Raw genomic sequence first — 12,474 nt, forward strand, 5'->3', positions numbered from 1 at the left:
GTCATCAGCATAGGATTGCGGTCGCGTGAGTTATAGTTGCCTGCACTAACTATAACGGGGGAATTTCCATGGTTTTTCACGAGTGAAATGTCCAGCTAACTATAACATGTGTGAAACCTATGGTTTTTTAAGTGAATTTGCAAGGTTTTTTAAAGGCTAATTCCTAACTATAACGTGTGTGAAACCTATGGTTTTTTCAGTGAATATATATATATATATATATTACCTACTGGCGGTCGCCAGTATTTAGTTATAGTTAGGACCACGTTTCCATAGGAAATCCGCAACATTCTATTTTGAATAACTTTTGCGCCGGTCGACGAATCCTCGCGAATTTTTAAAAATAGGTGGGGCGCTACGCTCCGCTCCTACCCTGAAAGTCTCGGGGGGATTCGTCAAGCGGGGGCTGAGATAAAAGGGGGGTCCCAAAACGCGTTTTTCCCATGCATTTTTCCATAGGACCTTTAGACACAGCTACAGCCCGAACGGCTGAACAGAATTACTAGAAATTTGGCAGAGAGGTACTCCTCAGGTCAAGGAAGTGCCTTTTGTAGGTTTGGTGTAAATCTGTTCAGTAGATTCTGAGAAAATAGCCTTTAAATCAATATATATATCTGAGCCAGCTTACGGTGCGCTTACGGTACGCTTACCGTACGCGTACGGTGGCGTGCGCGAGCGCGATTCTGATTGGCTCTTAGATCTTAGTAAACATTCGAATCGGTCGAAACCAGGAAGCGGCGGCCGCCATTTCGTGTGTTTCGCTCAGAAAAAAAAAGAGTGATATCTTGGAAAGGGGGCAAGGAGGAGAGTTACAGACCCCCTAACATTTGTAAGGGGTTCAAAGAAGGACAGAAAAGTACAAAGAAAACATTTACTGATTTTAAAAAAAATCGCGGGGTACGCGTACGGTAAGCTTACCGTACGCGTACGGTAGAAAAAAAAAATAAAAAATGAAATGAAATGCAGATTTAAGTGTTTAGATATTAGGGGGCTCTAAAAAGAGCCGTTGTGTTTATGAAATTATTTTTTAGTGGTACCTACAAGTAAGTACCGATGCAGAGTCTAAGGTTCAAGAGGAAGACTCTGTTCCCTTCACCATTGAAGTGCACACCATCTCCTCTATAAATGTCTTGCATGTCGTAACGCAAGTTGTTGTGGTAAATGGAACCCATACCATAGTCACGGAGGAAAGCAGAAACAGATTTGTTGACGTGCTTTCTTGCTTTGTCAATCTGCGGACAAAATTGGTTGGAACAGTTCCATTTTTGCCTTTGGCATATGTTAGAAAACACAAAGGCAGTTTTAGGGAAAAGTGAAAACAGTTGTGCAAAGGTGTCCTTCATAAGCATTTCCAGACCTAACCCAGTCAAAGTGCCTAGGTGATTGCCACCACAGTGCACTATTATGAGGTCAGGGTGTTGGATGTGCATGAAGGATTTCACCAATGGCATCAATTGGTGCCACTTTAACCCTCTCTGACCAATCCATTTAATGTCTACATTTGGCAAAGCAAGGTCTCTCACCATATCTGTTTTCTCTGCATACTTTTCACTCCAGAAGACATAGCTGTGCCCTACAATCCACACTGTGAACATCTTCAAAGGAGAACTGGATGCACTCAGGAGGTGTCTTTCAGTAGAATGGCAATATGAAAAGAAAGACAGTTTGGAAATGGAGGCATACATATTTTTTTTCATAAAAAAAAGAACTGATTGGCTGTTTCATACCATTCTACAATAAAAACTAGGCTGTATGTGTAAATTAATAGAAGCATGTTTTGTATTGGTACAGAAAAATGTATTACCAAAGAACAGTACTATGGATTTGCTGTTAGGTTTGAAAAGTCAAGCACTCTTGCTCTGTGGAATTGAAACATTGTTTGGTGAACTTCTGACCTAACTCCACACAGCAGTGTTCCATGAGCTGTTGCTATGGTAGCAGGCAGAAGTCAAGTTGGGGGAAGGGTACTAGGCAGAAGTCAAGTTGGGGGAAGGGTACTTTTGGAAAAGGGTTGGTTTTCAACCAATAGAAATGTGTGATTACATTTGAAAAAAAGGGGGAAGCACTGAGATTTGATATTTACATGTATATGTGTGGAAAAAGAGAGGGAAAGTTTGCCATTATCTGGTTCTGCTGAGAGGAGAGAGGTGTAAAGAACAGAGATCCTGGCTCTGATAATCTGCTGTTTGAGTGCCACATTTCTTTCACAGCTAACTAATTTTAAAGGTGAGTTTAGAGTGTGAGAGGGGATGTATATGGTAAATTAAGAAATGAATAATAGAAATGGTATTCCTTTTGTTGAAGTTGTGTTTATTATTTTCTGTTTTGGGAGAAATTTAAATGTGAGGAACATGTAAAATAATATGGACTATGTTTTCACGATAAATTAAGGTGTACTGGTAAAAATAAAGAATACTTTAAGGATTTAGGGTTGGACTCAGTAATGCAAATACATACAGCATCAGTAAGGCTGGTTGCCCTTGCTGGAGTGTAGGCAGTCAACCAGGTTACACATGGTGCTGGTCTGAAAAAGCAGTTTGGACATGTGCTTTTTTAAGAATATGAAAAATGGATTCATAATGTGTCAGTCTGTAAAAGTGTTTATCACTTGCCAAAAAAAAGAGTAGTAAGTGTGCTTTCAAAATGGCAAAGAAATTTCGTTTTGTGACTAATGTGAAAACATGACTCTGTGTGCATATAGGAATTACAGGCAGAGATTTATTGCGTATTGCTCTGGTGATTTCACAGTTGCATTAGATGGAAAGGGGGAGCCATTTTTTGGTGCAGAAGCAGACTCTTAGCACACACCCAGCTGCTTACCCTGTGGAATCATGCACAGTATTCACAAGCGAGTGGGGTTTGAGGTTTCAGTCAGTAATGCAAATACATTCAGCATCACTAAGGCTGGTTGCCCTTGCTGGAGTGTAGGCAGTCAACCAGGTTACACATGGTGCTGGTCTGAAAAAGCAGTTTGGACATGTGCTTTTTTAAGAATCTGAAAAGTGGATTCATAATCTGTCAGTCTGTAAAAGTGTTTATCACTTGCCAAAAAAAAGAGTAGTAAGTGTGCTTTCAAAATGGCAAAGAAATTTCGTTTTGTGACTAATGTGAAAACATGACTCTGTGTGCATATAGGAATTACAGGCAGAGATTTATTGCGTATTGCTCTGGTGATTTCACAGTTGCATTAGATGGAAAGGGGGAGCCATTTTTTGGTGCAGAAGCAGACTCTTAGCACACACCCAGCTGCTTACCCTGTGGAATCATGCACAGTATTCACAAGCGAGTGGGGTTTGAGGTTTGAGTCAGTAATGCAAATACATTCAGCATCACTAAGGCTGGTTGCCCTTGCTGGAGTGTAGGCAGTCAACCAGGTTACACATGGTGCTGGTCTGAAAAAGCAGTTTGGACATGTGCTTTTTTAAGAATCTGAAAAGTGGATTCATAATGTGTCAGTCTGTAAAAGTGTTTATCACTTGCCAAAAAAAAGAGTAGTAAGTGTGCTTTCAAAATGGCAAAGAAATTTCGTTTTGGGACTAATGTGAAAACATGACTCTGTGTGCATATAGGAATTACAGGCAGAGATTTATTGCGTATTGCTCTGGTGATTTCACAGTTGCATTAGATGGAAAGGGGGAGCCATTTTTTGGTGCAGAAGCAGACTCTTAGCACACACCCAGCTGCTTACCCTGTGGAATCATGCACAGTATTCACAAGCGAGTGGGGTTTGAGGTTTGAGTCAGTAATGCAAATACATTCAGCATCACTAAGGCTGGTTGCCCTTGCTGGAGTGTAGGCAGTCAACCAGGTTACACATGGTGCTGGTCTGAAAAAGCAGTTTGGACATGTGCTTTTTTAAGAATCTGAAAAGTGGATTCATAATGTGCCAGTCTGTAAAAGTGTTTATCACTTGCCAAAAAAAAGAGTAGTAAGTGTACTTTCAAAATGGCAAAGAAATTTCGTTTTGTGACTAATGTGAAAACATGACTCTGTGTGCATATAGGAATTACAGGCAGAGATTTATTGCGTATTGCTCTGGTGATTTCGCAGTTGCATTAGATGGAAAGGGGGAGCCATTTTTTGGTGCAGAAGCAGACTCTTAGCACACACCCAGCTGCTTACCCTGTGGAATCATGCACAGTATTCACAAGCGAGTGGGGTTTGAGGTTTCAGTCAGTAATGCAAATACATTCAGCATCACTAAGGCTGGTTGCCCTTGCTGGAGTGTAGGCAGTCACGCAGGTTACACATGGTGCTGGTCTGAAAAAGCAGTTTTCTGCCTAATTTCAAAGCATGACTTTGTGTGCCCACAGGAATTATTTTTAGAAATTTAATTTGTGAAGGTGTTATTGTGATTTTCATTTATAGGAAAGGGGTTTATAGTTTTTTAAGATTTCTAAAGAACATAAAAAATGTAGTAATATATTTAAATAAAATAAAGGAATTTTTTTTTAGTTTTTTTCAGGTATTGCTGAAGAGCAGTGAACAAAATTTAAGATGCCTACAAAATCCAGAGTAAAGAAAGACCACAAAAAAAACCTATATTTGAAGACAACTGGAGGACCTAAGTTAGTTGGAGATGCTCATGTTGGGAAAAAGAAAAAATCTTCTGGTAAGCAAACAAAAGATTTTTTAAAGAACATATTCAAAAAAAGGAAAAATGTACTAAATGTCTGTACTGGAAAAAATGTTTTCAATAGAAAAGGAGAGGAAACAATTGAGAATTTAGTTAATGCAAATATACCTTCTGCAACTAAAAAGATAAACTTAAACAGAAAAACAGTGTTTAAAGAGATACGTAGAAAAATGTTTCAGAGAAGAGTTATGTCCAATTTGATAAAGGATGTGAAGAAATATAAGCAAAAGGCTAAGTTTTATAAGAGAAAAAAAGAAATTGAAGCCATTGCAGCAAAGGCATTAGAATTAAAAAGGAAACTATTCATTTTAATTTTGAATAGGATGCGTACATTAGATAAAATGGTTAATGTACTGAAATCACAAAGCAAAAGGAAAAGAGTAGTGAACAGAACAAACTTTTGTAAAGTGTTTTTAGGAAAATGGATGCATAGTTCAAGTAGTGAACCTTTTTTTAATGAAGAGAGCTATTTTCAAAGTAATAGTTTGCTGCATGCAGTTGACACCAGAGGTCGTGCTTACGAAGTGAAAAATGGTTGCATAATGGAGAAGGAGATAATGGTTCCAAGAGATGAGGTACAAGTGATGGCGGATGAGGCTATGGGGAGACGTCCTAAAGCCCCAGTGTACACTTGGAATTGTAGTAGTATTTGCACTGTGCGTCAGGAATCTATTGATAAATTTCGTGAGTTTCTAAGAGAATATAGTAAAAAAAGTGTAAAACTGAAGATTAAGGTGCTTCAAAGTCTGGATCCATGCAGAGTGAGAGAGAATACTGGTTTGCAGGGTCATTCTCTGGCTTGTCTATCTAGAAAAGTGTGTATTCGTGTTTTCCATCATTTTAGGATGCTGGCTGTTCATCATACTGAAATGAGAAAGTTTGTGAGACGGTTGTATTTTGCTAAAAGTCCAGCAATAAAGTTAGATGAATTGAATAGGGCTCTGTTCCGTGGATCGGTATCAGATGTAGAGAAGGTTGTTGATGAAATTCAGTTTTGTTACTTTGGTCCTGAACAAAACAGTGCAGAAAAGGACACAGTAAATGAGGAAGAAGTGGAAGAGAATGTAGAATCCTCTGTAAGTAAGATATTTAATGATCACATAACAAAATTTGCAATAATCTCTAATGAAAGACCAAATATTACTTGCATTTGTTGCCGCAGAACTCATTATAGAAAACAAACCAGGTATGTTGATCTCTATAGAAAAAGTGAAAATGAAGATAATTATAAGTGGAAGGATTTTGCCACATATATATTTCTTGAAAATTGTTTTGAATTGGGTGAAGTTCAGCGTATTTGTAAATACTGTTATAATAAGTTAGAAGAAAATAGAATGCCGACCAGAGCTGTACATAATAATTTAGAATTGGATGCAATTCCTGCTGAACTTTCTGAATTAAATACATATGAGTCTATACTCATTCAATGTGTTCATCCGTTCCAGACCATAGTACGTATGGAGCCCAAAACTGGTAAATTACCTCCTTCAGATTTACTGAGAGGTTTAAAAGGTAGAGTGGTGTATTTGCCCTTGGATTTGAAAAAAAATATGGAAACTATTGATGCGGATACTTTGGAAACTGAACCATTAATTATTCTGGTTAATGGTGTACCTACAAAGAATAAGAAGATTTGGCAGGAGCTGGTAGATGTACAGAAAGTACAAAGAGCAAATTTGTATTTGAAAAGGAATAACAAATGGTATGAATCAATTTATATAGAAGAAGAAGAAGAAGAAGATTTACAAGAAGACACAGAAACACCAACTGGACAAATTGAAAAAGTGGACAAGTCAAAGGAAGAAGAAATTTATGAACATTTTAGCATACATCCTCTTCATTCAAAAGAAGTTATGGGAGACAATATTGATCTGTTTCAGATGAAGAAAGCAAAAGGAACTCCCGTGAGTGTATGGGAGGAGAGCTTGGAAGCTCGATGTTTTCCCCAGCTGTTTCCTAAAGGAAAATGAGGACGATACGATGAACGTCCAGAACAGATTCCAGCTTCTGAGTATTGGACTACAAGACTATATGCTGAAGATCCCAGATTTCGACAAAGTATTCCTTATTTGTTCCATCTTTTATTTGAAAGCGACTTGTCTGCACTGTCTTATGCAGTAAATCACATTTTAAAAAGTGGAGTACATTTACAAAATGTGTCTGCTAAGGATTTTATGGAAAAAGTGCAGCACCGAGATGATCATTTGGAAACACAACTGATCAATCTGATGGCTTGTCAGCGTGGGACAAATGAATATTGGTACCGACGTCATGGTGAATTAAAATGCATGTTACGGAATTTAGGAACACCAACATGGTTCGTTACCCTAAGCTGTGCTGAGTACGCTTGGGATGATTTACTGGATTTTCTACGAGAGGCAAATTCAAACATTAAAAACATCGAATACAAGACAGCAGGAGAACTGTGCTCATTGGATCCGGTTAATGTTTGCAGATATTTCAATCATAGATTTGAGGCTATGATGTCGTTCATCTGCAATAAAAAAAATCCACCTCTAGGAGAAGTAGTGGATTTCTTTTGGAGAAAAGAGTACCAGGCAAGAGGTGCTCCTCATATTCATATGCTGTTGTGGATCAAGGATGCCCCAAAGTTTGGAACAGATACTGATGAAGCAGTGTTATCTTACATTGAAGAATATGCAACATGTGCTATACCAAAAAGCACAGAAGATAAAAAGTTAAAGGAGCAAGTTTTACGTTTCCAAAGTCATCGGTGTGGAAAATACTGTCGACGGAAATACAAGAGCAAAGATAAATACTACACTAAATGTCGATTTGGATTTCCTAGACCTGTTCTTTCAAATGGAAGAGTAAACAGTTTTATGTCATCTGTGAGACATACTATCACAAGAAAATCACCTAAGAATACCTACAACCTTAAAAGAAAAGAAGAATCAAAAAATATAAATGACTACAACCCAGTCATTTTATCCATGTGGAATGCTAACATGGATATACAGTATGTAGCTGACAATTCCATTGCTGTTGCTCGATATGTAACGTCTTACATTACTAAATCTGAAAAAAATGAATTGAAAGAAATGTGGGAAGAGATTTCTCACGAGAAGACTGTCAGTAAGAAGCTGTACAGTTTCAGTTTGAAGATGTTATCGCATCGAGAAATTGGATCCTACGAATGTTCAGATAGGTTATCTTCTGCAAGTCTCTACTCGAAATCAAGAAGAATAATTTGGGCAAGTTTAGGCCTTGCAGCAATGAGAAATCGGGTACTGAAATCTGTTGGAGAAATTGAATATTTGGCCGAGAATGACCCACAAAGTACAGATATTTTGAAATCAAACATGTTGGACACATATTATCCCAAGAGAAGTCATCATCTGGAGAACATGTGTCTCTATGAAGTGCTGCAGAACTACATTTATTCACGGAAAGCCACAGAAGACATCAACAATGGAAAATATAAAGTCATTGGTGAGGAAGGATGTTTGGTGAAGCAAACAAAAGGAAGTTTGATAAATCACAGGAAGCTAAGTTGCGACACTACTGACAAAAAGGAATTTTACTACTTGCCTCTTTTACAGCTGTTTAAACCATGGCGTACAGAGGATGAACTACTGGGAGAATTTCAAAGCTATGAAGATTCTTTTAATGCTTGCAAAGACAGCATACAATGCAGTACATTCTCAACTTATCTGCAAATGTTAAATGAAGAAATTGAACAGGAAACTACAATTGCAGCAGAAAAAGCTAGAGACAGTTCTCAGGACAGCCAAAGTTCAGGAACACTCAGTCAAGATCCCCTAGGACAACCAATCGTTGAAAATGAAGCATCAATAGCCATGAATGAAGTGGAAACAGCTATGAATCAAGCTCAAGAAGAATTTATAGACTTACAAAATTTGGAAAGACAACTGAACGAAGAGCAGCAACAAATTTATGAAGAGATCAGAAACAAAATTAATCACGGATTTCTACATGAAAAAAAAGAGTGCTCATGCACATCATTTCATCCAATCAGGATGTATGTAAGCGGACAAGCTGGAACTGGAAAAAGTTTCCTTATAAGAGTCATCAGAAGCTACCTACAGCAAAAAACGGATTCTACTTTGTCTTGTGTGGTTACTGCTCCAACTGGGTTAGCAGCATATAACATAAAAGGAATCACTTTACATCGTTTGCTAATGTTACCAGTGGAGCATGAGAACAAAATACAATACAACAAGCTAACTGGAGAAGCATGCTTGGAAGTATCAAGAGTATTGAAGAAGATGCAAGTTCTCATTATTGATGAGGTGAGCATGGTATCAAACTTAATGCTTGCCTTTGTGCATTTAAGAATGCAGCAAATTCTGAAGACAGACTATGACGTGTTATTTGGAGGAAAACACGTCATAGTTTTTGGAGATCTTTTGCAACTTACTCCAGTTAAAGGACAACCAGTGTTTAATACTGTGACACATGAAGACACAAAGAAGTCATTGGGAAGCATCGGTAATGCAAATATTTGGTCCTTCTTTGAGTACAAGGAACTTACTACTAATATGAGGCAAGCAAACGATGAAGAATATGGAAGTATTCTGAAAGATATCAGGATTGGACTACTCACAGAAGTTGGCAAAAAAGCATTACAGAGTCGGCTGCTACATAATTTATTTCCAAAGGAAGAAATAGTTGCAGAGAAGATATACAAGAACATTGCAGAAAAGAAAAGTGTCATCTGCTTAATGCCCACTCTACGTGAATGCTCAATATTCAATGAGGAGCTTTTAAAATTGGAAAAGGAAGATATCAGGAAATTGGAAGCAGTGGACAAAATTGAGGATGGAAGAATTACTATCACATTAACAGGCACACTGAAAAATAAATTGGATTCACTAGAGAAGAACATTTCCAAAACAGCTGGATTAGAAAAAAATCTATATGTTTGCATGAACTGTAGAGTATTTTTAAGGAGAAATTTGGATGTTGAAAAAGGTTTAGTTAATGGAGCTATGGGAAGAGTTGTGGGTTTTATTAATTATCAGAAAAAAGATGGAATTGAATGTTTAAAAATAAAATTTGATCAGATAGAAGAAGTTAAAGACATTTGTCGTTGTTCAGTTCGTTTCATGCTTGTGAAAGACTTATATGTACGTAGGAAGCAGTTTCCGTTTTCTCTAGCATATGCTGTAACTATTCACAAGTCTCAAGGATTGACTGTAGATTGTGCATTTGTGAACATTGGTTCGACTGTGTTCAAAAAAGGTATGGCATATGTTGCTTTGTCACGAGTGAAAACATTATCAGGTTTATTCATGATAGACTTTGATGACTCAAAAGTTAGTGCTGATGCAAATTGTGTGAAGGAGTATAATAGATTAAGAAGAAGCTATGCTACTCATTTAGGTCAGTATCCTGTGTTGGAGAAACGTGTAGTTTGTCGTAAAAGGAGATTTGAGAATATCTGTAATGAGGGTGTACAGAAGAGAAAACAAAAAGATAGTGATGTGACTGCAAGCAAAAAGAAAAAGGACAGTGTGGAAGAGGTTGTAGGATGTCATTTTGAAAATAGCTCTGGTGTCAACTGCTACGCTAATGTAGTGCTGAATGTTGCATTTTATCTGGAAAGTATGCAAGAGCAGATAATAGTAAATCAGGAAAAAAGATTCTGCTCTGAGTTGAGTCTCCTTTTTCAAAAGCTGAGTAATGATAAAACTCAAATAGAAAGTGCTACTGAAATTAGAAAACTTTTAGATGTATGTTCAGGACGAACACAGTTTTCTCAAAATGTACAGCAAGACGCACAGGAATTCTTGATGTTTTTTCTTCAGGTACTGGAAGAAGAAGGGGTTCCCATTAAACATTTATTTGGTCTCTCTTATAAATGGGAACATAGTTGTGAAAACTGTTATAATATATGTGGCTCTAATGTTGATTCTGAAAGGTTTATTTATTTAACATTGCCAGAAAGTAAAACAGTCACTTTTGCTAAATTAGTTAAAGATGCTAATCATAGCATGGAATGCAGTGAGTGTCAATCTGACATGTTTTCAACGTTAATTTTAAAAGAATACGGACAGTATGTAATTTTAATGATGCAACGCTGTAAAGCTGATGGTTCAAAATTAGATACTTTAATAAAGAAGTTTACAGGACAGCAATTATCAATTTCAGGAAAAACTTTTGTAACAGTTGCAATAATTTTCCATGATGGACCTACTGTAACTTCTGGACATTACACAGTTTATCTTAAATGTGAAAAAGGCTGGACACTGTGTAATGATTCCCAATTGATTTTTAAGCAACGTTTGCCTTTTGATTTAGCAAATTCCTATCTAATCTTCCTGAAACCTAAATTTTAGAGAGATTTGGCAACATCTGGACAAAACAATTTTACCATTTTATTGGATTACCAGTGGAATTTAAAAAAAAAAATGATTTTACAAATTACCATTTGGCCTAATGGAAAGGTAACCAATTCTAATGTGGACTTTTTCAATTTTAAATGAAACTTTGGAAAACCAATAATTTTGTAAAAATCGGTAACATCTGCACAATTTAAATTTTGGAATGTTATTGGATTGCCATTGGAAATTTATTCAAAAAAGTTTTTTAATTTACTATTTGGCCATGCGGAAAGGTAAACAATTCTATTGTGGACCTATTTAATTAATAATAAATCTTTCGGAAACCAAAATGTTACAGAGAATCGGTGAGATCTGTACAATTTAAACTTTAGATTTTTATTGGATTAACATTGGAAATTTAATCAAAAAAGAATTTTAAAATTACTATTTGGCCTAAAGGAAATGGAACCAGATGTATTGTGGAGTTATGTGAGATATATTTTTGTGATTATACTTCTGAAACAAAAATATCAGACGGTATTTTAAAGAAATAAGTATTGATATTAGATGAAATTTTTAAAGAATATTATGCATTTCTATAAAGTTATGTTTATGCAAAAAGAGATTGTGGGCTTTTTTAAAACAATCTTTGAGATTGTTAATTTTTTTTTTGCCCGCTGTTAAATGATGAATGCAATTGCTTTCACAATTTATAGTGAAATGCAATATATTCTGAAAACAGCAAAAAAAAGGCACATTTTTTTTTTGAAAAATATGTAAATACGTGTACTGTATTATACAATGTTTTATTAAATATTAATACTTTTTTCTTTTTTTTCAGATTGAGATAGAAAATTTTCGAAAACTAGAACCATTTTTAAAGCAATTAAAAAAAAATTAAAATGAATAAATATTTTTTTGAGTGGGTATGGTAAGTCAAAAATATCATGGTCCTTTTTTTCCACTTCTCCACAATTACATTTTCAGTTTTTCATTGTAGTCTCTCAAGGACCTTGTAATGTGATAATTGATTTTTAGTGTTTTTTAAAAAGCGTACGGTAAAAAAAAAAAAAAAAAAAGTTTTAAAAACATATATAAAATATAGATGAAAGGTAAGGTTGGCTCTTAAAAGAGCCGTTGTGTTCATGCAGGGACAGAGGAAAGAAAGAATGGGAATATTAGACGGTACGACAAGTGTGCTGATCTATTTTATTGTTTACTAGGGAAATACTGGTCTCCCTATAACAAATTAGATCATGACAAGTGGCGCACCGTATTTCAACCCTCAGAAACCGAGGGTTAATTTCCTGAGGAGAAGAAAAAGGAGATGCTCCCCCCACAGATGAAGGGCTCACCTGACCTGCAGAAGAAGGACTCGGCACTGCAGATGATGGTCCAGGCTGAGCTGCTGTGGATGTGCTTGGTTGATTTACTGAAGGGTTACCTTCAGTAAGTCGAGCATGTGTCCTTCTGTGTACATCCTTAAGGTGTCTCAACATGGTGTGATTCCCGAAGGAATACTTCCTGTCG

This window comes from Triturus cristatus, chromosome 5_2, assembly GCF_964204655.1.
Source record: "Triturus cristatus chromosome 5_2, aTriCri1.1, whole genome shotgun sequence".
Classification (NCBI taxonomy): Eukaryota; Metazoa; Chordata; class Amphibia; order Caudata; family Salamandridae; genus Triturus; species Triturus cristatus.